Source organism: Giraffa tippelskirchi, chromosome 8 (assembly GCF_054371585.1).
Source record: "Giraffa tippelskirchi isolate mGirTip1 chromosome 8, T2T-mGirTip1v1.2.pri, whole genome shotgun sequence".
NCBI classification, from domain to species: domain Eukaryota; kingdom Metazoa; phylum Chordata; class Mammalia; order Artiodactyla; family Giraffidae; genus Giraffa; species Giraffa tippelskirchi.
In genome coordinates this window covers 126154819-126178348 of record NC_137282.1, presented here as the reverse complement: position 1 = coordinate 126178348, position 23530 = coordinate 126154819, and the positions used below count along the sequence as shown (strand labels likewise).

General features: G+C 45.2%; 1 long non-coding RNA gene across 1 annotated transcript in view; it reads right to left on the bottom strand.

Moving 5' to 3' along the window:
• Window positions 1-17684, bottom strand: part of LOC145517530 (uncharacterized) — an 83446-nt gene extending 65762 nt beyond the window's left edge. Inside the window, exons 1-3 of the long non-coding RNA XR_014062100.1 lie at window positions 17520-17684; window positions 6008-6249; window positions 5164-5309 (exon numbers count right to left, since the gene is read on the bottom strand). This is a non-coding gene — a long non-coding RNA (uncharacterized LOC145517530). The remainder of the gene's footprint in view (window positions 1-5163; window positions 5310-6007; window positions 6250-17519) is intronic.
• Between the last annotated feature and the right edge of the window lie 5846 nt (window positions 17685-23530).

Below are 23530 nucleotides of genomic sequence, written 5' to 3'. Positions count from 1 at the left end.
ATATTTTTAAAAAAGGAAAAAAAGGAAGGGGCCATTCTACAGTATGTAGATAACATATTAATATGTAGTCCCTCCGTGGAGGCTTCAGATTAAAATACCATTAAAGCCCTTAATTTTCTTGGGACCCAGGGCTCTAGGCTCCCCAGGTAACTCAGATGGTAAAGAATCCACCTGCAATGCAGGAGACCTGGGTTCAATCCCTGGGTTGGGAAGATCTCCTAGGGAAGGGAATGGCAACCCACTCCAGTATTCTTGCCTGCAGAATTCCATGGACAGAGGAGCCTGGAGGGCTACAGTCCATGGGGCCACAAAACAGTCAAACACAACTGAGCAACTAACACTGGAGCTATAGGATCTCCCAAAAAAAAAAGCCCAATCCTCAAAGCAACAAGTTAAATACCTGGGATATATTATAAACTCTGGAAGCAGACAGTAATCTCCTTATAGAAAAGAAGCTATATTAGGCCTAAGTGCCCCCAAAACAAAAAACATCTTTTTCATACTTCCTTAGGTGTGGCAGGATTTTGCAGAGTTTGGATTCCAGGATTCAGATTGGTGGCCAAGCCTCTGTATGAAGCCACTTAAGACCCAGATACAGAACCATTACTCTAGACTGGAGAACAAGGAAAGGTTTTTAATAACATCAAACAGATCCTCACCCGAAGCTCCTGCTCTGGGTCTCCCAGTTTCAAAAAGCCATTTATTTCGTACTTAGCTGAGAAGCTGGGGACAATTTTGGGGGCTCCCTGTACAAAAGCTAGGAGAAGTTCCTCAGCCTATATAGGCTATTTTTCCAAACAACTAGATTCTGCGGCCCGTGGCTGCTTCCGGGGGGTAGCTGCCATCTATTTATTACAGGAAGAAGCTAACTGGTGGAGTGCCACTGGGAGTCCAGAGCCCTCATCAAGTACAAGGGATTCCGGAGATTAAAGACCACCACGGGCTTACTGGAGGCCGTCTTACTAAGTGCCAGGTTTTATTCCTTGACTCCCCAGAACTCACCCTCAACACCTGCCACACCCTCAACCCCGCGACGCTAATGCCTGCTAAAAGCCCAGAACTAACCCAGTCCTGCCTTGAAACCTGTGAGCAGGTTTCTGCCTGCAGGCCTGATCTAACAGACCGGGCTGTAGACAACCCTGAGGAAGAACGGTACTGACGGCAGTAGTTTCGTTAAAGACGGAGGCAGCAGCGCAGGGCATGCTGTTGTGAGAGCTCATACTGCTACAGAAGCAAAACCTTTGCCACCTAACACTTCAGCCCAGAAGTGAGCGAATGGTCCTAACTCGAGCCTTAACCTTAGAAAAAGGAAAAATTGTAAATATTCGTGTGTGCTTAGTTTCTAAGTTGTGTCGGACTCTTTGTGACCCTGTGGATTGTAGCCCACCAGGCTCCTCTGTCCGTAGGATTCTCCAGGCAAGGAAACCAGAGTAGGCAGTCATTCCCTTTTCCAGGGGCTCTTTTCAACCCAGGGATTGAACCCCAGTCTCCCAAACTGCTGGCAGATTCTTTACTGTATGAGCCACCAGGGAAGCCTGGTACATAAATATATGTACAAACTCAAAATCTGCCTTTCTCGTTTTACATGCCCATGCAGCTATCTGGAAAGAAAAAAAGCTTTTAAATGCAAAAAAAATTCCCCTGTAAAGTATGGGGCTAAGGGACCTCCCTGGTGATCCAGTGGCTAAGAATCCACCTACCAATGGAGGAGACAGTGGTTCACTCCCTGGTTCAGGAAGATTCTACATTGCCATGGGGCAACTAAGCTTATGCGCTGAGCCTGCTAGCCTACAGCCAGTGTTCCACAACAGAATAAGCCCCTGCAATGAGAAGCCCGTGCTCTGCAACACGAGAGAAGTCCCGCTCCCTCCAACTAGAGAAAGCCTGAGCCTGGCAACAAAGACCCTGCGCCGGGCGCAGCCGCTCAGGCATGTCTGACTCTCTATGACCCCATGGACTGGAGCCCACCAGGCTCCTCTGTCCATGGGATTCTCCAAGCAAGGATGCTGGGGTGGGTTGCCATGCCCTCCTCCAGGGGATCTTCCCAACCCAGGGATCAAACCCAGGTCTCCCGCATTGCAGGCAGATTCTTTACCATCTGAGCCACCAGCGTAGCCCAAGAATACTGGAGTGGGTAGTCAAGACCCAGCATAGTCATAAAGAAATTAATGAAATATATGGGGCTGAGATTTGACATTTCAAAGAAGTGACTCCAAATCCAAAACAAGTGACAGTCATTCACTGCCGTGGGCACCAAAAGGAAATTGACCTTCGAGTATCTATTGACAGAACAAGGAGGGGTATGGCCATTGCCAGTACTGCTTGTTGCCCTTATGTAAATACCTCATTCCAGGCAGAAACCACTGTTGAGAAAATTCAGCAAGTCACCTGGCTTCAGCAGACAATTAACCACCAGTCCTTGCTATTCAATGTGGACAGGGAAACTGAAAATCGGTTCTCTAGTTTGTTCTCTTGCATCCTACAGGATATAAAAAACTTCTGGGCAGGAGGTTTTCATTTTCTTATAACCCTTTTCTTTTCAGTCATAGACTTGGTCACAGGTTTACAACAGTACTCCGATGTCTTCCCTAGTGTTGTAAACCTGTGACTAAGACTTTTTGGTCCAAGGAGACCTGGAACCAACAGGTCCAGACCCTCTATCCTAAACATAGAGAAACATGTTCAACTTTAATCCTGAGATTAACAAAAAATATATACCCAAGCAGAATGGCTTCTTAGCATGGGTGACCCCTCCTCTCCTGTCTGGTCAACAATTAAGGAAGCCCTCCCAAAGCTAACCTGGCTCCTTCCCTTCCTGGGCCCTTTAAAGACTACTGTTGTTGTTCTCTTTTCTGGTCCTTGTTTGATTAACCTTTTGTATAAGTTTGGGTCTTTTAGGCTCCAACAGTTGGAAGTAAGGCTCATGATGGCTCAAGTTCAACCCATTCCAGCAGAGAGTGACCCAGGTCCCTACGGGTCCTTGGAACAGTCAGCAAGGGACTTCTACACCTCTTGGGTAGGCTAGGGTCTGCTGCCCCTGTCCAGCAAGAAGCAGTTTCGGAAGATGAGACTTTCAGCCCCTTACCCCTTAAGAATGAGGGAGTCTCTCAGGGAGCATTGAGACAAGCTGGGACCTGGGACCCTTTTGCTGCAATGCTTGCATCTGGACACACCTCTTCTCCAGGAACAAAATACAAAGAAACTGTACGGGACTAAAAATAACTATGAGTATGCACAGTTGGGGCAAATTCTGGACAAAAGAGATCAAAATACCCAACTGCCGCTTCTGAAGAGCCTGGAGCAAAAACAAGGTGTTGGGAGCAAAAGCAGGGTACTGCACATGCCCCCTGCACCACCAAAGGGGTGGGCAAATCACCTAAACCACCCCTCCAGCCCAACCCCTAGACACACCCCTACCCTCATCCCATATAAAGAACAAGCTTGTCCCTGATCAAGAAGCAAGCGAGCAAGGGAACCTATTGTTTGTTCTCACTTGCCCAGCATTTCTGCTTCAGCAGGGGCCCCAGTAAAGCCTTGCCTGAATTTCTTGTCCGGTCTCTAGTCAAATTCTATTGATTGTGGAAGGTCAAGAACGCTTGTCGATATCCTGAGTCAGTAAGGCTTCAAAATGCAGGAAAAAGCAAATATTACCAAGGCATTAATACTCAGTCTAAAGAGTTCGGAACAAGCAAAACGAGGAATATTGTTCTCAGAAGCCTTCCTCAGAAAAGACTCAAAGGTGAAACTCAGCCATCCAAGAGGCGAAGTCAGAACAGAAGACCTGGAGCCGCAGGTCTCCTGGGACGACTCCTACCTCTGAGGTCACCGCTCCATTTCACGCCCTGTGCGTGCTCAGCCATGCAGTCAAGTCCAACTCTTTCCCACCCCATGGACTGTAGCCCTCCAGACTCCTCTGACCATGGAATTCTCCAGGCAAGAATACTGGAGTGAGACGATCCCCTTTCTCCAGGGGATCTTCCCGACCCAGGGATTGAACGCCATGTTTTCTGCATTACAGGCGGATTCTTTACCACTGAGTCACCTGGGAAGCCCACATTTCATACCCCAGGTGGATCGTTTTAACACCCCCTTCTCTATAAACAAAATTATTTTCAGTAATAATCACCCTTCTTGACTCAATCTTCAGTTTTAAAGTAACTGTTAAAAAGCATAACTTCAAAATTTAAAAATAATCAAGTATTTTACATATGAAAATTCGCACTGACCAAAGAACACACACGTACACCTTGCAGTTGACGCTCAATTTTGCCATTTTCAATTTTAAACACAAAGTAAAAACTCTAAGTGATCATATAAAGACAGAATTGAAATTATATCAGTTCTGTGTGATAATTTTTACAGCCACTGTGCCATCATTGTTTACTTCATATTCACTAATTAAATGCAGGAATATGCGGTATAGCTGGAGACACACAATACAACCAAAGTGAGCTTGGAGGATTTCATACCTTGAGGTTCCTACTTTCCTAACGAAAGCTACGTAGATTAAGTGTGTGTGAGTGTGTGTGTGCGTTGTGTCAGGGAAAGGTTTTCTATTATACAAACTGAGAGTTCTTCAAATGAGCTTCCATGTAGACTAAAAAGGAAAAATAATAAAAATATGCTAATTTGAAGCACACAGTGAAATTCTGTGCTTTGAAATTCAATAATAACCAAGGCAACTGGAACAAAAGATTTGGGGAAGGGGGCATTTTACCACCAATACTGTTGAGGATTGCCACTGCAAGGTTTTACAATAAAAAGCTAGCAAGATACTCAGTTTTATCACTGTTTTCAAAACTCTCCTACATCTGTCTCATCCATTTTACTTTCTGCAGCCTTGCTACATTCTAAGAAAGAAGTCACAGATAAAAGAGTAAACGTGCTCAGTCATTAGAGACGGAAAATAGCCCTTCTTATATACTGAAGCTGGACCACCTAAATCAACACAAGATAACATTTCAGCAATAAATCTCCACAGACCGGGCACTCCCTCAGTGCCAGCACCTGGGACTGCCATGCCCACTGCCCACCCGAGTCCAGCACCGGGCTCTCCCCAGTCCTCCTGCCCTTGTTACCTGACGCTGGAAGCTCACTGCTCCAGATCCCCAGCCAGGAGGGTACTCACGCTTGGAGGAGCTGCCCCCTCCGGTACAGACATACCTGGCACGGAGAAGGGTGTCCCAATGGCTGCTCTGGAGTTGCACGCAGGGGCAGGCAACAGAGCCCAGAAGACACTAGTGAACGGGGACGTGAGGGTCATGGCCCAGCGGAGCAGCGACAAGACGCTGCCGGAGACCAAACGAGACCTGAAAACGGTAAGCCAGGAGTTCCACCTGTTAGAACAGGCAGGCAGTTTAACAGCCTACAAGCCGAAGGACATTAGTCCTTCAGAATTGGGCCAAATTGTCCTGGCAGTCAAGCAGAAGGCAACTGTTTTTGATCTAGAAACTGTGGTTTTCGCAGAGCACCTGGAAGCCTATAATTACTATTACACTTTACTGGGAATTGGTGCATTTTCCGTTTTCTTGCTGGGAACTTTCTTTTCCATCAAGAGGGGAAGATATCAAAAGCTTCGCAGAAATTCTTTTCTTAATAATAAAATAAGCTATTTCAAAATGTAAATTTATGAGCAAAAGAGCAAAGCAGCTATGATCTCTTCTGAAAAGAACTCACCTGAAGAGGTGCCTAGGCTTTACAATGCACTCTTCTAGAAGGTTTGAGGATCCAGACCAAATTCAAGGAGGAAAAATGTTTGGCGTCCGGGGTGGAGGATGGAAGGAAGGAAAGAGAGGTGAGACTGGGGGTGGAGGTGTGGGGATGAGGGCGGCGGAGAAAAAAGACAATGTAAAGGAGATACGGGAAGCTTGTAACGAGGAATTTGGTGCAACTTTAGGAAGGAAAAGAAAAGCCCGTAAAGAAACAAGACAGATTAGAGAGAAGATGAAGTCTGAATGCCTTCAAATTCTAGAGGAGAAAAAACACCGGCTTTCAGAAGAGCTCTTACTTGCAGGAAGCGTTTGGGATGAGCGAGCATTCCAAGCCTTCCGCCGACTCCGTGCAAGAGCTCCCCCAACTGGCCACATGGCGCAATCACAGGGGGGCTTTAAAGCCTCAGGACCCTGGGCCCCATCTGCTTCCAAAGAGCTTCACTGCATTGGTGTCAGGTGTGGCTTGATTGTTGGGCTTTACAGGCTTCCCAGGTGACTCTAGTGGGCAGCCAGGATTGACAACCAGCAGCTCTGACTTCTGAAAAAGAAAGAAATTCAAGTTTTTGGAACATTGCCTTATACCGTTGGCAATCGTTCAGTTCAGTCGCTCAGTCGTGTCCAACTCTTTGCGACCCCATGGACTGCAGCACGCCAGGCCTCCCTGTCCATCAGCAACTCCAGAAGCTTGCTCAAACTCATGTCCATCGAGTCGGTGATACCATCCAACCATCTCATCCTCTATCGTCCCCTTCTCCTCCTACCTTCAGTCTCTCCGTTGACAATGTCAAGATGATAATGCCTTAAAGCTGGAAAAGGCCATGAATAAAATTCTAGTTAAAAAGTATTGTGCTGGAGATGGAAAAACTCAAAGGTTCATCATAACCAATCTGTGCTCTATCCATATGCTAGGATACCACTCAGTGATTAAAAAAAGGAACAATCTTATTTTCAAACAGGCACCAAGGATACATCTCAGAAACATGATGTTATGCTGAGTGAAAAAAACAATCAGACACAAAAGAGCACTTTTTAATATATGGTTTTGATTATGTGACATCCAAGAACAGGCAAAATTAGTCTGTGACGAAATCAGAACAAGTGGTTGCCCCTGGGAAGTAGAGGTGGGAATTGACTGGGAAAAGCCACAAGATGGGATGTTCTCTACCTTGTTTTGAGTAGTGGCTGCTATACAGGTGCAAACGTTGTCAAAATTCATCAAATTGGACACTTAACATTAGAGTATTTTTTTGCATGTAAATTATACTCAATTTAAAAAAAAAATCCTGCACTTTTGAAAAAGAGACCATTTCTAATCAAATGAGTGATGAGGTATAAGCGTGATAATAGCTACATCCTGTCACAGAGATAGTGGGGGAGAAATGCAGAATCTTGTGGCAGAGAGCAGACCTTTAAGTACCGCATCAGCGGAGAAAGGAGCTCAGAGGAGAAGCTGGCTTGAAAAAGAATGAATGGGGGAATTCTCTGGGAGTCCAGTGGTTAGGGGGGTTTCCCACTGATAGCTCAGTTGGTAAAGAATCTGCCTGCAATGCAGGAAACCCTGCTTCAATTCCTGGGTCAGGGAGATCCTCCGGAGAAGGGAAAGGCTACCCACTCCAGTATTCTGGCCTGGATAATTCCATGGACTGTATAGTCCATGGGGTTGCACAGAGTCAAACAGGACAGCGACTTTCACTTTCCAATGGTTAGGACTTGGTGCTTTCACTGCCCCGAGCCCAGGTTCAACCCCTAGTCACCACCCCTGCCTCCAATCACCAAAAAAAATCCTTCAGTTCAGTCGCTCAGTCGTGTCAGACTCTTTGCAACCCCATGAACCGCAGCATGCCAGGCCTCCCTGTCCATCACCAGCTCCCGGAGTCCACCCAAACCCATGTCCATTGAGTTGGTGATGCCATCCAGCCATCTCATCCTCTGTTGTCCCCTTCTCCTCCTGCCCTCAATCTTTCCCAGCATCAGAGTCTTTTCAAATGAGTCAGCTCTTCGCATCAGGTGGCCAAAGTATTAGAGTTTCCGCTTCAACATCAGTCCTTCCAATGAACACCCAGGATTGATCTCCTTTAGGATGGACTGGTTAGATCTCCTTGCTGTCCAAGGGATTCTCAAGAGTCTTCTCCAACACCACAGTTCAAAAGCATCAATTCTTCAGTGCTCAGCTTTCTTTATCGTCCAACTCTCACATCTATACATGACCACTGGCAAAACCATAGCCTTGACTAGACAGACTTTTGTTGACAAAGTAATGCCTCTACTTTTCAATATGCTGTCTAGGTTGGTCATAACTTTCCTTCAGGGAGTAAGCGTCTTTTAATTTCATGGCTGCAATCACCATCAGCAGTGATTTTGGAGCCCAAAAAAATAAAGTCTGACACTGTTTCCACTGTTTCCCCATCTATTTGCCATGAAGTGATGGGACCGGATGCCATGATCTTAGTTTTCTGAATGTTGAGCTTTAAGCCAACTTTTTTACTCTCCTCTTTCACTTTCATCAAGAGGCTCTTGAGTTCTTCTTCACTTTCTGCCATGAGGGTGGTGTCATCCACATATCTGAGGTTATTGATATTTCTCCCGGCAATCTTGATTCCCTTACTATTAAAAAACCCTTATTATTGTTAAAAAAGAAAGAGAATAACTGGGAGGAGAGCAGAAGCTCTTAACTGCAGAGGAAGCAAAAAAACTTCTAAGCACAGAATTCAAGAACAGAAAGGCAAATTATAGGAAGGAGAGAGGGGGAGAGAGGAATGATCAGTCTAATAAAACCCAGATTACTCTTCAGGATCAGAAAGATCATGACAACTCATGAGCTGCTCTTGCTGCCAGGAGAGCTCTTGCTGGAGAGAGTAAGCAAGCTGCAGCCTGTGACAGAAATTCACAGTAGTAAAATCAAAGACGGGCTTCCCTGGTGGCTCAGTGGTAAAGAACCCGCCTGCCAAGCAAGACACGTAGATTTGATCCCTGGGTTGGAAAGATCCCTTGGAGAAGGAAATGGCAACCCACTCCAGTATTCTTGCCTGGAAAATCCCATGGACAAAGGAGCCTGGCAGGCTACAGTCCACAGGGTCGCAATAAAGTCAGACACGACTTAATGACTAAACAACAAAAATCAAACAGCAATGCTTCAAATACTAGTGACTATAAGTCCAATTCCAGAAAGATGGGACCATAAAATCCTACCATAGAGAGGTCCTCTAAGCCAAGCATCAGCAAACTCTTCTCAGTAATGGGCCAGACAGTTAATATCTTAGGCCATGCAGGCCTTAGGATCTTTATGCGATAAACACTGCCATTATAGCATGAAAGCAGCCATAGACAGTACACAAATGAATGAGGGTGCCTATGTTCCATAAAACTATCTATTGGGATGGCCAAAAAGTTCATTCAGGTTTCTCTGAAAGGTGTTACGAAACACCCAAATAAACTTTCTGGCCAACCCAATACAAAAACAGCTGTCAGATTGTTAAAGACAGGCCACCATGGCTGAGTCCATTCCAGTCAAAAGGGAGTAGGAAAGGAGAAGCTGCCAGCACAGCATGGAGTTGCACACATCACTTTCATTCACAGCCAGTGGCCAGAACTTAATCCTTGGGTCATACCAAGCTGCAGGTATGTGGTCTACACCGTGAGCAGCCATGTACCTATCAAGAATCAGGCATCTGCCACCCCAAAATCTAGTACACCTAATAAACAAGTTCAGCAAAGTTGCAGTCAATATACAAAACTCATCTGTATCTCTATACACTTAGCAATCAACAGTCCAAAAAAGAAACTGAAATTAACAAAACAATTCTGTTCACAAAAGCATCAAAAAGGATAAAATACTTAGGAGTAAATTTAACAAAAGAAGTGCAAGACTTGTATGCTAAAACCTACAAAGCATCACTGAAAAAACATTAAAGACCTAAGTAAATGGAAAGATATCCTGTGTTCATGGATTGGAAGACTTACTATTGTTAAGATGGCAATGCTACCCAAATTTCGTCTATAAATTCAATGCAATTCCTGTCAAAATTTCAACTGCCTTTTTTATGAAAATGGATAAGCTGATCCTAAATTCATAAGGAATTGCAAAGGATTCTGCCTAGCCATAATAATTGTGAAAAAGAACAAAGTTGGAGGACATATTTATGGTTTCAAAACTTACTATTAGTCAAAGCAACAGTAATCAAAACTGTGTGTTACTAACATAAAGATAGACACAGACAGAAAAACAGAACTGAAAGCCCAGAAATAAACCCATACATCTGTGGCCAGTTGATTTTTGACAAGGGTGCCAAGACCACTCACTGAGGGAAAAATACAGTCTTTTCAACAGTGGTCCAGCTGGATATTCACATGCAAAAGAATGAAGTTGTACCCTTACCTCACACCATATAGAAAAATCAACTGAAAGTGGATCAAAGACCTAAATATAAAAGCTTAAGCTATAAAACTATTAGAAGAAAACACAGGGGTAAATCTTCATGACCTTGGATTTAGCAATACACACACTTATATTCACAGAATCTTAACACTTCGGGAAGATAACAAGAATCCACTAGCAATACTGATTGCATCTAAGGAGGGAAACTGGATAACTGAGGGGAGGGAAGAGGGCGAATTACTTTCAAAGGTACATTCATTTTTATGTTTTGAATGGTCTAGCATGTGTTTATACTATCTATTAAAAAAATACAATTTAATTTAAAATAAACCAAAAACAGATGGCAGGCTGGATTTGGCCTAAGGGGTTGACTAGCCCTGCTCTAAGTCAAAATGGCTCAATGTAAAGGAAGAAAACTCACTTCCTCCTGTATCTTCTTTCAGTTCAGTTCAGTTGCTCAGTCTGACTCTTTGCGACCCCATGGACTGCAGCACGCCAGGCTTCCCTGTCCATCACCAACTCCCGGAGCCTACTCAAACTCATGTGCGTCACATTGGTGATGCCATCCAACCATCTCATCCTCTGTCATCCCCTTCTCCTCCTGCCTTCAATCTTTCCCCGTATCAAGCTGTTTTCCAGTGAGTCAGTTCTTCGCATCAGGTGGCCAAAGTGTTGGACTTTCAGCTTCAGCATCAGTCCTTCCAATGAATACTCAGGACTGATTTCCTTTAGGATGGACTGGTTGGCTCTCCTTGCAGTCCAAGGGACTCTCAAGAGTCTTCTCCAACACCACAGTTCAAAAGCATCAGTTCTTCAGTGCTCAGCTTTCCTTATAGTCCAACTCTCACATCCATACGTGACTACTGGAAAAAGCCATAGCTTTGACTAGACGGACTTTTGTTGGTAAAGTAATGTCTCTGCTTTTTAATATGCTGTCTAGGTTGGTCATAGCTTTTCTTCCAAGGAGCAAGTGTCTTTTAATTTCATGGCTGCAGTCACCATCTGCAGTGATTTTTGTAGCCCAAGAAAATAAAGTCTGTCACTGTTTCCATTGTTTCCCCATCTATTTGCCATGAAGTGATGGGACTGGATGTCATGATTTTAGTTTTTTGAATGTTGACTTTTAAGCCAATTTTTTCTCTCTCCTCTTTCACTTTCATCAAGAGGCTCTTTAGTTCCTCTTCAATTTCTGCCATAAGGGTGGTGTCATCTGCGTATCTGAGGTTATTGATATTTCTCCCGGCAATCTTGATTCCAGCTTGTGCTTCATTGAGACCAGCACTTCACATGATGTGCTCTGCGTATAAGCTAAATAAGCAGGGTGACAATATGCAGCCTTGACGTACTCCTTTCTCTATTTGGAACTAGTCTGGTTGTTCCATGTCCAGTTCTAACTGTTGCTTCTTGACCTGCATACAGATTTCTCAGGAGGCAGGTCAGGTGGTCTGGTATTCCTATCTCTTGAACAATTTCCCACAGTTTGTTGTGATCCACACAGTCAAAGGCTTTGGCATAGTCAATATAGCAGAAGTAGATGTTTTTTTGGAACTCTCTTGCTTTCTCAATGATCTAGCAGATGATGGCAATTTGATCTCTGGTTCCTCTGCCTTTTCTAAATCCAGATGAACATCTGGGATTTCACGGTTCACGTATTACTGAAGCCTGGCTTGGAGAATTTTGAGCATTACTTTACTAGCGTGTGAGATGAGTGCAATCATGTGGTAGTTTGAACATTCTTTGGCATTGCCTTTCTTTGGGATTGGAATGAAAACTGACCTTTTCCAGTCCTGTGGCCACTGCTGACTTTTCCAAATTTGCTGGCATATTGAGTGCAGCACTTTCACAGCATCATCTTTTAGGATTTGAAATAGCTCAGCTGGAATTCCATCACCTCCACTAGCTTTGTTCCTAGTGATGCTTCCTAAGGCCCACTTGACTTCACATTCCAGGATGTCTGGCTTTAGGTGAGTGATCACACCTTCATGATTATCTGGGTTGTGAAGATCTTTTTTGTACAGTTCTTCTGTGTATTCTTGCCACCTCTTCTTAATATCTTCTGCTTCTGTTAGGTCTGTACCATTTCTGTCCTTTATTGTGCCCATCTTTGCATGAAATATTCCCTTGGTATCTCTAATTTTCTTGAAGAGATCTCTAGTCTTTCCCATTCTGTTGTTTTCCTCTATTTCTTTGCATTGATCGCTGAGGAAGGCTTTCTTATCTCTCCTTGCTATTCTTTGAAACTGCATTCAAATGGGTATATCTTCCCTTTTCTCCTTTGCCTTTAGCTTCTTTTCTCAGCTATTTGTAAGGCCTCCTCAGACAACCATTTTGCCTTTTTGCATTTCTTTTTCTTGGGGATGGTCTTGATCACTGCCTCTTATACAATATCATGAACCTCTGTCCATAGTTCTTCAGACACCCTGTCTATCAGATCTAATCTCTTGAATCTATTTGTCACTTCCACTGTGTAATTGTGAGGGATTTGATTTAGGTTATACCTGAATGGTCTGGTAGTTTTCCCTACTTTCTTCAATTTCAGTCTGAATTTGGCAATAAGGAGTTCACAATCTGAGCCACAGTCAGCTCCCGGTCTTGTTTTTGCTGACTGTATAGAGCTTCTCCATCTTTGGCTGCAAAGAATATAAACAGTCTGATTTCAGTGATGTCCACATGTAGAGTCTTCTCTTATGTTGTTGGAAGAGGGGGTTTGCTATGACCAGTGCGTTCTCTTGGCAAAACTCTATTAGCCTTTGCCCTGCTTCATTCTATACTCCAAGGCCAAATTTGCCTGTTACTCCAGGTATTTCTTGAATTCCTACTTTTGCATTCCAGTCCCCTATAATGAAAAGGACATCTTTTTTGCGTGTTAGTTCTAGAAGGTCTTATAGATCTTCACAGACCTGTTCAACTTCAACTTCTTCAGCATTACTGGTTGGGGAACAGATTTGGGTTACTGTGATATTGAATGGTTTGCCTTGGAAGTGAACAGAGATCATTCTGTCGTTTTTCAGATTGCATCCAAGTACTGCATTTCGGACTCTTTTGTTGACTATGATGGCTACTCCATTTCTTCCAAGGGATTCTTGTACTCACACTACTACAAAATTGCTTCTGATACCAGGTGTGGGGGTGTTTTCCACACATTCAAGCAATCCTGTGCTATCAGCTAGGTGTCCTACAGTTTAACTCAATTTTGACACCACATGGAGATTATATCTGATCCCACAGGTTAAGGACTCAGTCTACGAGACACTCCTACTCCCACTTCAGATGCCAATCAAAAGTCCAGACTGGGGGCTTTCCTGGTGGTCCAGTGGTTAAGACTCTGCCTTTCAATGTGGGGGAGCAGGTCTGATTCCTGGTTGGGGAACATGTCACAGGGTGTGGCCAAAAATTTAAAATAAAAAAAAAAGTCCAGGTTGTTCCTTGCATTTCTTTTTTAAAAAAATGTGTATTTACCTCCTTATTTGGCTGCATCGGGTCTTAGTTGTGGCATGAGAGGTCTTAGTTGTAGCATAAGAGATCTGCATTGCATCATGCAGGATCTTTCGCTGTGCTGCACAGACTCTCTGGTTGTAGCACCGATTCCCCGGTTGCAGTGCACAGGCATAGGTGCTCCAGAGCATGTGGGAGCTTAATTCCCCGACCAGGGATCAATCCTGTGTCCCCTGCATCGCAAGGCAGATTCTGAAACCACTGGATCATCAGGGCAGTCCCTGGTACTTGCATCTCTGACGAATGAACTACAACTCTCCCTCCTCAGTTTCAATTCATTTCCTAGAGTGGCTCACAGAACTCGGGGAAACATTTACTTACTCGATTATCAGTGTGTTATAAAAAAGATATAACTCAGGAACAGCCAGATGGGAGAGATGCAGAGGGTAAGGAGTGGGGGAGGGGGGTGGCGTTTCCATGCCCCCTCAGAGGAGGCCACTCTCTCAGCACCAACTCGGAAAGTCTCTGAGCCCTGTCCTTCTGGGGGTTTTAAGGAAGCTGTGTTATGTAGGCATGACTGACTGGGTCACTGGCCATTGATGACTGAACTCGGTCTCCTATCCCCACCCCAGAAGTCAAGGAGGTGGGGCTGAAAGGTCCAGCCCTCTAATCAGTGGTTGGTTCCCCTGGCAACCAGCCCGGATCCTTTGGGGCTTTCCAAAAGCAACCTTATTAACACAAAGCAGCTGTGATTGAAAGAAGTTTGTTGTGAATAAATACTAAAATATTCTTTCTGCCTTTATGGCTCTGAAGCTGTTTCACGAACCAAAGACAAAAGACCAAATGTTAAGAACAACAACAAAGCTCCCATTGCTGTTATCATTTAGGAAATTCCAAGGATTTTAGGGGCTCTGTGCCAGAAGCAGGAAGAAGACCAAATACATATTCTTATAAGTCACACTTCTTTCGCCCTCCAATGAAATCGGCAGGGCACCCTATCCCCAGTAAATGATGAATATATTGCCCTAATAATGCTGTATGAATTAGAACAGGCCAACTGCTACAAGAAACAGACTCCACAATATGTAAGGGTCACACACAATAGAAATTTCTTTCGTGGGTTATGTAACGCTACTGAGCAGGTAAAATAGCCTTCGTCCATTCAGTCATTCAGGTACCCAGGCTCTTAGAAGAAACCGAGGCCCAGGAGCAAAACACGTGGAGTAACTACAGAATCAGCCCAAACTGGCGCCACCCTTTTTCTAACGAGATACTGGGTTGTTTTTCAGAGACAACAGAACAAAAACCCAAGTCATAGAACGCAAGAGCAGAGGAGAAAACTCCGACTCAGATAACTCCCCTCGGCGGAGTAAAAGGCCCAGGACGTGACTGGAACCTGAACGCTGGAACCTTTTCAGAAGTGAAGAGTCGTTGTCCAGGAAGATGCCGAAGCTCCCTTTACCACACCTTACTGTAAATGACCAAGTTCCAAAGCCAAAGTCAAAGCCTGCTCCATCAGCACTTCCCCAGATCAACCCTCCTCCCCTACCTCATAAAACTCTGACCAAACCCCAGATCAGAGAGAGAGATAGGAGCTCTGCCTCCTGTCTCCTTGCTTGGCTGCTCCGCCATATAAAGCTTTTTCTCTCTGCCAAAGACCATTATCTCTGTATTAGGTCTTTCTGCACAGTGGACAACAAGCCTACTCAGTGCATTGCAGCAGCAGACTAGAGGGTTGGAACATAGGCAGTCTGGTGTCTGACCTAAAACCTAGTTTCTTAATCAGGCTGAGCCCAAATATTGAGTTTCTTCCATTCACTTTAGTTTCATAATTTTTTAATATCTTGACCCTGGATCATAAGGAGCATCTTTATCGAATTAAAAGACAGAGCTGGGTATGTTAATTTGGTACGTAGAATATTTTAAATGAGTTTGTGCGTGTGTGTGTTAAGTCGCTTCAGTCGTGTCCAACTCTGTGAGACGCTATGGACTGTAGCCCATCCATGGGATTCTCCAGGCCAGAATACTGGAGTGGGTTGCCATGCCCTCCCCTTAAATGAGTATAAGATTGAATAAATGGATGAGTGAGTGACTACTACTCTAATGTGACTTCAGCTCTTTCCTTCTCAGTTTACATTTACTGACAGTTGTCTTTTACTATAAGCCACCTTCAATCCTTTTAGGTAGTGGGTAGGTGAAATAAAATCAGAGGGTTGAAAATAAGCACCACCACCCCCGCCCCCACAATGGACCCAAAGCAGACAGGACACTGACCCTGCTGGTTAAGTCATGTGGCTGTGACACCAGAAGAACTAATTTCCTTAGGAAAGCCATCTTCCAAGTCAATTTTTCAATACTTATTTTTTATTTGGCTGCACCAGGTCTTAGTTGCAGCACATGAAATCTTCCATCTCCATTGCAGTATGTAGGATCTTTCAGTTGCAGCCTGTGGGGTTTAGTTCCCTGACCAGGGATCGAACCTGAGCCCCTGGTATTGGAAGTGCATAGTCTTAGTCACTGAACCGCCAGGGAGATCCCTCCCATGTCAAGTTAGTCCCATCCAGTATTCATGTCTTACTTTGCTGTGGCTGCTGTAACAAATTATCACAAACTTGATGGCTTAAAACAACAGAAACTTACTCCCTTGCACTTCTAGAGGCCCTAGAGGAGAATCTGCTCCATGCTGCTGTCAGTGGCTGGCTGCCAGCAGCCCTTGGGCTTAAAGCCACGTCCCCCTAATCTTTCAGGCCAGCATCTTAAAATCTCCTTTTGCTCCATCTTCACATCACCATTTTCTCTATCAAACTTCCTCTGCATCCCTCTTATAAGACTATTACATATGTGTGCATTCAGGGACCACTTGGATAATGTAGGATAGTTACCTCATCTCAACACTCTTAACTTTATCACATCTGCAAAGATCCTCCCATCCTCACCCCCACCCCCACCCCCAGGCTCCATGGATTGGAATATGGGTATCTTTCGTGGGCACATTGATTCATTCAATACACATGACTCAACCCTTTACTGAATATTTGTATAAGTCAGCATTTAGTCTTATGGGTCAGAGAAGGCAATGGCAACCCACTCCAGTACTCTCGCCTGGAAAGTCCCATGCACGGAGGGGCCTGGTAGGCTGCAATCCATGGGGTCGCTAAGAGTCAGACACGACTGAGCGACTTCACTTTCAATTTTCATTTTCATGCACTGGAGAAGGAAATGGCAACCCACTCCAGTGTTCTTGTCTAGAGAATCCCAGGGACGGGGGAGCCTGGTGGGCTGCCGTCTATGGGGTTGCGCAGAGTCGGACACGACTGAAGCAACTTAGCAGCAGCAGCAGCAGTCTTATGGGTATGCAAAAATTTATAAAACAGGGTCTTTGACTTCTGACTTTAATAAAGTTGATGTGTTCCCCCTTATCTGGAAATCATCTGTATCAATCAGGGTCCAGTCAAGAAAAGAGGTTCCAGAGATTTCAATGGACTCCATGCTCCCAATGCAGAGGCCCTGGGTTCAATCCCTGGTCAGGGAACTATATCCTGCATGCTGCAAAACAGGATTAAACTGCCAAAAAAAAAAAACAAAACTGCCAAATAAATAAATACAAAAAAAGAAAGAAAATAGGTTTCATACTAGTTATTTTAACAGACAGAATGTGAGATAGGACATTGATTAAAAAGGGGCCGGAGGCCTCAGAAAACAAAAGTAGGACACTGAGGTCGCACCAAGATACATATGCTACTCCAAGAAGCAACTCCCACCTGAAGCGCTGGGGGAACGATGAAAAGACGCTAAAAGGGAGGCCTCTCGGAGGTGAGTTCTGGACCTGGGAAAAGAGGAGGGATCCAGTGGCTGCTACCATCCCAACTGCTCCGAAGAAGGGATGGTACTGGGCTCCACCTCCGAGGGGTGATGCTGTGTCACCATGCGAGTGTATCAAGAGACTGTGGGGAAGCTGAAGCCTGGACTCCCAAATCAAGCTGGGGGCGGATACCAACCTTTGCTGCCCTGGGTGATGTGCGTGCGTTGCTAATGAAATACTGCGCAAGCCCAGCAAGCCCCCGGCACGTCTCAGCTCTGGCCTCCTGGTCTTTCCTCTAGCGCCCCCTGCTGGCAGAAGCCCGCAGGACGCTATCCAGCAAGGGAAATGCCGCCGAGTCCAGCTCCAAATGCATCAGAGCAGAACACAGAAAGGTCGATTAGGAGCTGAAAGACAGTAACAATCCACCCAAGCCACCCCCCCTGGCTCGTCAGCAACCAGTTCCACCCTGCCACCTGTACTTGAACTTCCATATTCCAACAAAACAACTTTACACTTCTGCCTAACAAGCTAGATCCAACTATCCTTCAAATAAATGAAGATATTCTCAGCCTTTCCCCAAAAGGGGACACACTAAGGCTGTACAGCCATCTCTAAATGATGTTAATGACTGCATTTATGCTGATAATATAAAGCTATATTATATATATATATTTCTTTATATGTATATGTGGGGAGGGGGGAGCTTCTCAGGTGGCGCTAGTGATAAAGAACCCACTTCCAATGCAGAAGATGAAAGAGAAGTGGGTTCCTTCCCTGGATCAGGAAGATCCCCTGGAGGAGGGCAAGGCCAGTATCCTTGCCTAGAGAATCCCATGGACAGAGGAGCCTGGCAGGCTATGGTCCATAGGGTCGCAAAGAGTCAGACATGACTGAGCGACTTTGCACACATCCATGTGTGTATGTGTCTTATGGGTAGAGTTGGGTCTCCCAAAAGGATGGGTTAATGTCCTAACCCTCAGTACCTCAGAATGTGACCTCATTTAGAGATAGAGTCTTTGCAGATGTAATAAAGTTTAGATGAGGTCATTAGGGTGGACCCTAATCTGACTGGTGTTCCTACAGGAAGTGGCAAATGACATATAAAGATACGGACCCAGAAAGAACAGCACGTTCTCAGAGGCAGAGATTAGGGTGATGTGTCTACAAGCCAAGGAACCACCAGAAACTGAAAAAGTGGCAACAAAAAAGTCTTCCCTTGAGCCGTTGAAGAGAGCATGATCCTGACCACACCTTGATTTCAGACTCCACCTCCTGAACTGTCAGAGAATAAATTGCTGTTGTTTTTAAGACACTCACCCTGTGCCTCTGTTACAGCAGCACTAGGAAACTAGCTGTGTGTGTGTATGTGTGTGTGTGTGTGCATGAGCGTATGTGTGTATAAAATAAGTAAGAAAGTGTACCTAACTAGCCTATTCTCATTTTGGTAATTCACTACAAGACTGTACTTGATGTCAATAACTTCTTTCTTCCATTCCCCATCCTGTGTTCCTTCTTCCTTCAGCTAGCACCTTAGCTGGTTGAATCATTTATGTGATGGGGCAGCCCCTTATTTAATACGAAGGACATGAGTTCTCAGTGGTCCTGTCTTTTGTTGGTTGCTATTGTTTTCCATTCACTTTTACTTTGAAGCGTGAAGCACTAAGAGGCACCCCAGAAAGCATCCCTGATTCCAGATGTCTGACCTCACTGTGTAATAGCAGCCACCTTTTCCCTTACTTACTAGGTTCAGTCATTCCAGCAAGTCGAGTAACCCCTTCCTTTACCTGTTGGTTCAGTGACATGAGGAGCCCCAACTGACCAGGAAGCAGCCTCAGCTTCCAGATCAATGAAATCAGTGTCATGTCCCATGGTGGAAGAAATTTCTCTACTGGGAATCATGACCTTTAAACCAGCAGAGCTCAGAATTGCAGGAATAGGAGCCATCTATAGACGATTAGATGTACTTAGAAAGGAACCATGTACATTTTCACCGCTTGATTTCCAGGTCTGATTATTCTGGATGCGTCTTCAAAAGTTCATCCTATAAGACAAACCCCATATTTCAAGATGTTGTCTCTCTTGTGACTTGATGGGTCAGATGACTCCCAGTACCCAACAGGCACCTCAGACCAGCCACTTGATGTCCCATGCCCAGACATTCAGTCTCCACCAGGTCCTAGCCGCAAGCATGCAGCTAACTCAGAAGGAAAGTAGTTCTCTGCACAACACAGCATGGGATTGCTCAGCAAACTTACATGTGTGTGCTGTGATTCCCCATCAGGGCTTCCACGGTTGGATCATAAAAGGCCCAAGTGATGGAGCCGTTTGCACTACAGCCTGAGCCCGCTACAGAGCCTGCTTCTCCCTGGACCCCACTCGAAACTCAGTGAATGGGTCTGAGCTGTACATCCCTGTGATGTGCATCGCCCCCTGTATTCATTTCCCAGGACTGCAGTATCAGGTTCCCACAAACACAGATGGCCTAAAACTGCAGAAAGGGGACTTCCCTGGTGGTCCAGTGGGCTATGACTCTGCGCTCCCAGTGCAAGGGACCCAGGCTCATTCCCTGGTCAGGAAACTTGATCCCACATGCCACAACAAAGATCGAAGACCCCGTGTGCTGCAGCTGAGACCTGGCACAGCCAAATAAATAAATAAATAAATTTTAAAATGACAGAAATTTATTTTCTCATAGTTCTAGAGGCTGCAAATCTGGTATCAAGGTGTCACGGGGCCACACTCTCTCAAAGGGTCTAGGTAAGAATGTATCACATGATGTTCCACCTCTCAGCTTCCGGTTGTTCCAAGCAGTTCTCAGTGTTCCTTGGGTTGTAGACATGTCACTATAATCTCTGCCTCCACCAAACCCTTGCCTTCTCCCTGTGAGTCTGTGTCTTCATGTGACCTTGGCCTCTTCTTACAAGAACACCAGTCATGTTAGATTAGGCTCCACCCTAATGACTTCATCCTAACTTGATTACTTCTGCCAAAACTCTATTTCTAAATGAGGTCACGTTCTGAGACATAGGGGGTTAGAATGTCAGCATATTTTCTTGGGAAATGCAATTCAAACCATAATACCCTCTAAATCCAAAGAGACCCATGAAGCCTTGGGCCTCATTTTCAGTCAGAGGCAGTAGAAGGTACCACACTCACCTTTAAGGAAATAACCCAACTTGCTCTAAACCACAGAGAAGGCGATGGTGTCCCCACTCCAGTACTCTTGCCTGGAAAATCCCATGGTTGGAGGAGCCTGGCAGGCTACAGTCCATGGGGTCGCTACGAGTTGGACACGACTGAGCGACTTCACTTTCACTTTTCACTTTCATGCATTGGAGAAGGAAATGGCAACCCACTCCAGTGTTCTGGCCTGGAGAATCCCAGGGACGGGGGAGCCTGGTGAGCTGCTGTCTATGGGGTCGCACAGAGTCGGACATGACTGAGGTGACTTAGCAGCAGCAGCAGCAGCAGTTCCAAACCATTGTGTACCCCCAAGGTTGTTGAGATGGCAAGTCTCAGCATTTTCACGGGCGTTGTCTCCCACCCTCTGGCTTGCTTGGGCCTTACTAAGGTGTCTAAAGTCCTTGCTGTGACCTGCTCCTCAGGTTCTACCAAATGAGCATCATCAAGGCCATGATGTTTTGTGAGATACTGGGATGATGAAAACCTCTGCACACTAGGTTACAAGAGAACTAGAGGGTTGACATGGCCCTGAAGCAAGACTGTAAACATATACTGTTGGGCCTGGCAAGTGATTTAAACTGCCTTTGAAAAATAAATAAATAAATAAATAAACTGCCTTTGGTACTACTTGCAAGCTGTTACAGAGAAAATATCTTTTGCCAGGTCAATAGTGCTAGCCAGGGGGACATGCAGCTGTAATAATTTGTTCCAATAAAGATAATGCATCTGGAACAGCAGGTGCAATTGGAATCATCATCTGATTATGTTTACAATGAATTACAGAAATTCTCTCTTAAAGCCATCTTTTTTGTACAAGTCAAACAGGTAAGATAATAAATGGGGGTATACCAGGTAGCATCATACATGTTGCTTTCCCATGTTGCAACACTGCTTTTACTTTACTACCTGGTTAGGGAAGGTCAGTTCTGAGATTCTTCTTTGTGGTACTTCCTGCCAAAATAGCCTTTATACAATGGTTCTGAGAGCTGATGTGAGGATTCTACCACTGGGCAAGTATTCGTTCAAGAACTAGGAAAACAGTCACAGGATGGGTCTGTGATTCTGCTTGGCTCATTGTGATTTAGACTTTAGCCAAAATTCCATTTATCCTCTGACCACCGTAAGGCCCTACTGGCCTTTTTGGTTGCCAGGAATTAATGACAATTCAAAGCCAGTATCTAGTGATCTCCAAAGAGGCTGAGAATGTCCCTTTATGCAAGACAGAGCTACCCTAGTAAATGGCTACAGGGCCCTTGGAGGAGAGCTTGGAAGATTTATATTGCATGCTTATGGGAGTTTGCAAGATTCCTCAGAGGGACCCCAGCCTCAACTTAGTCAAAGGGCTCTGAGGCTATGAACTGCCTTAGGTCCAGAGACTGGGTGGGGACTGTGACCATGATTGTGGAAACTAAGGGTTCTGGCTCTGTAGATTAAGAAATATTTTATAGGTTGTTCTCTTTTATTCCTAGGGACACCAAGGTCAATTGGGCACCCTCAAAATCCATACAGATCAAAACATTCTGATTGCCATTCTCCAATACCCATGATGTTTCTGGTGACTAAATGCTGCCCTGCAGCCCCTCCTGCTCCAGGACTCCAGCTTTCCCACTGAAATATGGGAGCCCATCTCAGGGGTGGGCCCCCTGGTATTCCTGGCCTGTGGGAAGCAGCCAGCACAGAGCCGGCCGGGGACACTGGTACAGAATCCCTAGTGCCCTTGGAGGGATGTGTCCTCTGGGACTTCACAGAGGATGCAGGGGGGCGGGGATATGCCCATCACACGTGACCAATCCACTTCATGTTGCTTCCCTCCTGCACGTTGGGACTCTTTCTACATAACTTCAGGGACGTGCTAGCACCTCAACTTCACTGAACGGAGTCAATCAACCAAGCAGAGACCTTTCTGGTGATCCAGTGGTGTAGACTTCATCTTCCAAATTAGGGGATGTGGGTTCAATCCCTGGTCAGGGGGCTAAGATCTCATATGCCTTGCAGCTAAAAAAAACCCAAACAAAACGAAAGCAATACTATAACAAATTCAATGACGACTTTAAAAAAATGGTCCACATAAAAAAAAAATCAGGGACTTCCCTGGTGGTCCAGTGGCTAAGACTCCATGCTCCCAATGCAGGGACCCTGGGTTTGATCCCTGGTCAGGGAACTTGATCCCACATGCCACAGCTAAGACCCAGTGCAGCCATATAATTAAATAAAAACTTAAAAAAAAAAATTAAAAAAAAAATCAACCAAGCAAACTGCTCAGTACTCTCCCAGCTATACCAGCTGACACACTGGGAGAGATGGTAAAATAAAATAGTGACAATCCCTCCCCTCTCTGTGTGTAAACCCTTTCAAAGCGTGACTTGACTGCAACTCCTGTCAAGGGGACATCTATGTCTCCACTCCCTTAAATGCCAATTGGGCTTGTAATGTGCTGTGACCAACAGAATATGGCAAAGGTGATTTTGTGGATGTTCTGAGACCAGGTCCTCAGAAGTTTTGCAGCTTCCACTAGCCCTGACTTTCCACTCTCTCACTGCCCTGAGACTGCCAGGGAAAGAAGCCAGGATGGTCCTCCTGGAGAATGAGAGACCACATGGCCCTGCAGACAGCCAGCACCAACAGGCCAACTGTCCTGGGTCGTTCTCCCAGCCCCAGCCAAGCCACCAGGTGACTGCTGCCAGGAGAGATCAGCAGAAGAATCGCCCAGCTGAGCTCAACTAAACTGCTGACCCACAAAATCACGACCAAATAAACCAGCTATGTTTTACACGACTAAGTTATACAGCAACAGGTAACTGGGGCACACAAACCCAGTGTGATCTCATATTGATGAACTGAGGAACAGAAAGACCATCTCTGAGGAAACCAGAAAATAACAAAAACTGCAAACCACAAAATGGGCAAAGGCGGTGCCCAAAGCAACTGAGATGAAGAATCAGGGAGGGTGGGGAGTTAAATGGAGAGAGGATGCCTACAGCTTGGACCTCAGACAGGGCCAGCAAAGAGCAAGCCCAAATGAGG